Raw genomic sequence first — 4,128 nt, 5'->3', positions numbered from 1 at the left:
ATTTCCGGAAATGCTGCAGCTGTAGTAATTTCTTGTTTATATTGGCGCCTTCCACAAACAACCAATCAGGCGCTTCCCTGTTATTTATCTTCGGCTTGATTGGCCAGCGGATCCCAGTACGCCTCGCAGCCATTGGCTGCCGAAAGAACACGAAAAGCGACGAGTCCACCCCCGACTTTGACAGGGACAAGCTGGATGGATTCCAACAAGTGTTATGTTGTGCAGGGCCTACACACCTTCTCTTTCTGCTGTAAAAATTGTGAATGATCCACTTGACATTCCAGTGGGTAAACTTTGCTTTGATCAGAAAAATAACAGAAACATTTGCAGCTTATTCCAAAATGATTGTGTGTGTGTCTCCTATGTATTCGCCCTCTGAAATAATGTTGTAAATGACATATGTTGGGTCAAAACGTGGTCCCTTCCCAACAGGTATTTATTTACTTACCAACAAAGTCAAAGAGATATCTTTTAAAATCATTCATCGTTATTACCCTGTAAAGATTGTGATGGTTAGATACAAGAAGGACATTGATCTTACCTGCACCTTTTGTAACATGCATCCAGAGACTGTTAACCACTTTGCTTTAAAGGGGAACATTATCACCAGACTTATGTAAGCGTCTATATATACTTTGATGTTGCAGAAAAAAGAACATATATTTTTTTAACCGATTTCCGAACTCTAAATGGGTGAAATTTGGCGAATTAAACGCTTTTCTATTATTTGCTCTCGGAGCGATGATGTCAGAACGTGACGTCACCTAGGTAGTCAACGCCATTTTCTCCACCACATTACAAACGCCAAGTCAAATCAGCTCTGTTATTTTCCGTTTTTTCGACTGTTTTCCGGTACCTTGGAGACATCATGCCTCGTCGGTGTGTTGTCGGAGGGTGTAACGACACGATCAGGGACGGATTCAAGTTGATTTACGTAGAATGTGCATCGATTAGCACGACATGCTAATTGATGCTAACATGCTATTTAGGCTAGCTGTATGTACGTGTTGCATCGTTATGCCTCATTTGTAGCTATATTTGCATCCAGCCTTTCCCTCCACCCACATTTAATGCCAAACAAACACATACCAATCAACGGATTTAAGTTGCTCCAGTGTCAAAAGATGCGAAAGTCCCTCGTTTGGTTTTTACCCGCTATGCTACGACAGACATGGCACAGAGATGGCAAGAATGTCTGAATATCCTGCGACACTCAAAGCAGATATATTCCCAACGATAAAGTCAATGAAATCACAAAGGTGAGTTTTGTTGATGTTATTGACTTATGTGCTAATCAGACAAATTTGGTCGCGGCATGACTGCCAGCTAATCGATGCTAACATGCTATTTAGGCTAGCTGTATGTATATTTGTAGCTGTATTTGCATCCAGCGTTTCCTTCCACCCACATTTAATGCCAAACAAACACTTACCAATCGACAGATTTAAGTTGATCCAGTGTCATAGGATGCGAAACTTCCGATCGTTGGTCTGCACATTTTACCGGCGATGGTAAGGCAATAGCTATTCGCTCAATAGCTTCAGTTTCTTCTTCAATTTCATTTTCGCTATCTGCCTCCATACTCCAACCATCCGTTTCAATACATGCGTAATATGTTGAATCGCTTAAGCCGTTGAAATCCAAGTCTGAATCCGAGCTAATGTAGCTATATCTTGCTGTGCTATCCACCTATTGTTTGTATTGGCATTGCTTTGTGACGTCACAGGGAAATGGACAGTGGCTTCGCAGATAGCGAAAATCCGGCACTTTAAAGCTTTTTTTAGGAATATTACGGGACGGGTAAAATTTTGAAAAAAACTTCAGAAAATAAAATAAGCCACTGGGATCTGATTTTTATTGGTTTTAACCCTTCTGAAATTGTGTTAAGGTTCCCCTTTAAAAATGTGATTTTTGGTTTTACACTGTATGAACAAAAATTTGAAAAGTAATTCTACCTTTGCCATCCATCCATCCATTTTATACCGCTTATTCCCATTTTGCCTATCTCACCTACAATCGGACGGAAGGCGGGTACACTCTGGACAAGTCGCCCTCTCATCGCAGGGCCAACACAGATAGACAGACAATTCTACCTTTGAAACCTCATTATTTTATTGGCTAAGTTGTATATTCATAAATGTAAGTTTCTCAATACCCGACCTGTCTTTTGTGCCTTTAAAAAACATTTTGAACTTTACTTTAAATCGCTCTCTACCTCTAACAACAAACAAGCTGTGAAAACAAGCTGTGGTCCAAATTTAAGTTATTTAATGAATCTGAATGAGCCTATGGCTTTGCACTTTGTTTATTATATATATACATTTTTCTTTTGTATTCTATTTTTGTTACTTTCAATTTACAACCTCCTGGCGCTGTTTTGTACTGTTTTTATAATGTTTTGTAATGTTTTATACTGTTGTTGAACTATTTTGATTATTGTTTCTCATGTGTTTGTTAATGTTGATATTTATAAATAAACATTTTTAAAAAAAATACAAGCTTAATGGATGGACGGAAAAGTCGGCCCTCCAAAAATAAAATAAAAACACAATTAAAATAATGAAAAATATGAATACAATTGAAAGTTTATAAATACTATATATATACAGTAAACTTCAATTTAAAAATACATTTAGTGATAAACATTGAATAGAAAATAAAAATATTAATTCTTATTTTATATGTATGTATACTTATTATTTTATACTAGACTTTATTACTTATTTTGCCTACCGGGTTACCATTATATTGTACTATAAAACATTTATTCACTATGCCTGTTGTGTTTTAATATACTTTTTTATATCACTTCTCTGATGTTTCAGTTCTAATCACGCATTTTATGGTTGTTTTATTGTACTGTCTGGAACTCTTTTCATGGGTTTGTTTTACTCTGCGTATTTGTGCAGTTGATGTCATCATCATGGTCAGGGGACAACAGATGGAAAATAGCCTCACGGCCAGTTCGTGCTTTTTTTTTACCTCTTCTACTTATTAGCGCGTCATTGTGTTGTGAAATTGCATTGTTCCCCTAAAAATACATTGACCTCACCTAACACTAATTATAATCTGAGCAGCAGGGTTCACCATAATGTTGCTACATGTTGCACATAGATGACAAAATAGTTAACTTTATGTGCAGGGGTAGAGCTTGATTGGACATGTGATGTACAATCTTTGGCCATAACTCTGAAGATGAGTTGTTGATGTGTCCTCCAGCATGATTAAAAACTAATAAACTATCTGGGGAGGGAGCTGAAACTGCCAAATGACAGCCCCAGGACCTACAGTATGTGTAACTATCATGTCAATTTTTGAAGGAATTCACCTCTTTTTGGATGACATATTTGTTTGCAGAAGCAGCAGGAATTTCCGACTGGTGTTAGACACCACATACTGTGTACCCGCTATTTGTGTAGCCTGACACAACATCAATTGTTATTGACGTGGACCATAGAAGTGGTCATTATCTTGGTCTGAAAGTGTGGAAATAACTCTGACATCTTGAATGAATTCCTTTAATTTGACTGCTAGATTTCTTGGTCAACATGCAGGTTTTTCTCCCACGTACAGTACTCCACAAGATTTAAATAAATAATAACTTAAATGTGTCATCAATTAATTTGATTAAACAAAAATAACATTAAAAAAAATTAAAATGTATTTACTTTTCAATTAATTTTATTATTTTATTTATTTTTATTTTAAATGCTTTCAAATGAATTTATTTGTATTGTTTTTTTATGTGCAGCACTCTGAAAACAGTGTGGTTGTGCAATACAAATAAAGTGGATTTGGATTTAAATCATGAAATAACTAAATATATGGCAAAATAATTAAATCATGAAATCATCCATCCATCCACCCATTTTCTACCGCTTGTCCCTTTTTGGGTCGTGTCGCTGATGCCTATCTCAGCTACAATCAGGCAGAAGGCAGGGAAATGATTGAATCATAAAATAATTAAATCAATAATTAATTAAATTATTAAATAATTGGATATAAGTCGACATTCAAAACATTATTGACACATTACATAACATAGTTTTGTATTAAATTCAGAGTATAACTAGATGAGGCAATGTGCGTGTAAATGCTTCAATGCTGAAGTTGAACTGAAATGCTGAC

The sequence above is a fragment of the Nerophis ophidion genome, linkage group LG02 (assembly GCF_033978795.1).
Source record: "Nerophis ophidion isolate RoL-2023_Sa linkage group LG02, RoL_Noph_v1.0, whole genome shotgun sequence".
NCBI classification, from domain to species: domain Eukaryota; kingdom Metazoa; phylum Chordata; class Actinopteri; order Syngnathiformes; family Syngnathidae; genus Nerophis; species Nerophis ophidion.
This window is presented reverse-complemented; position numbering follows the sequence as displayed.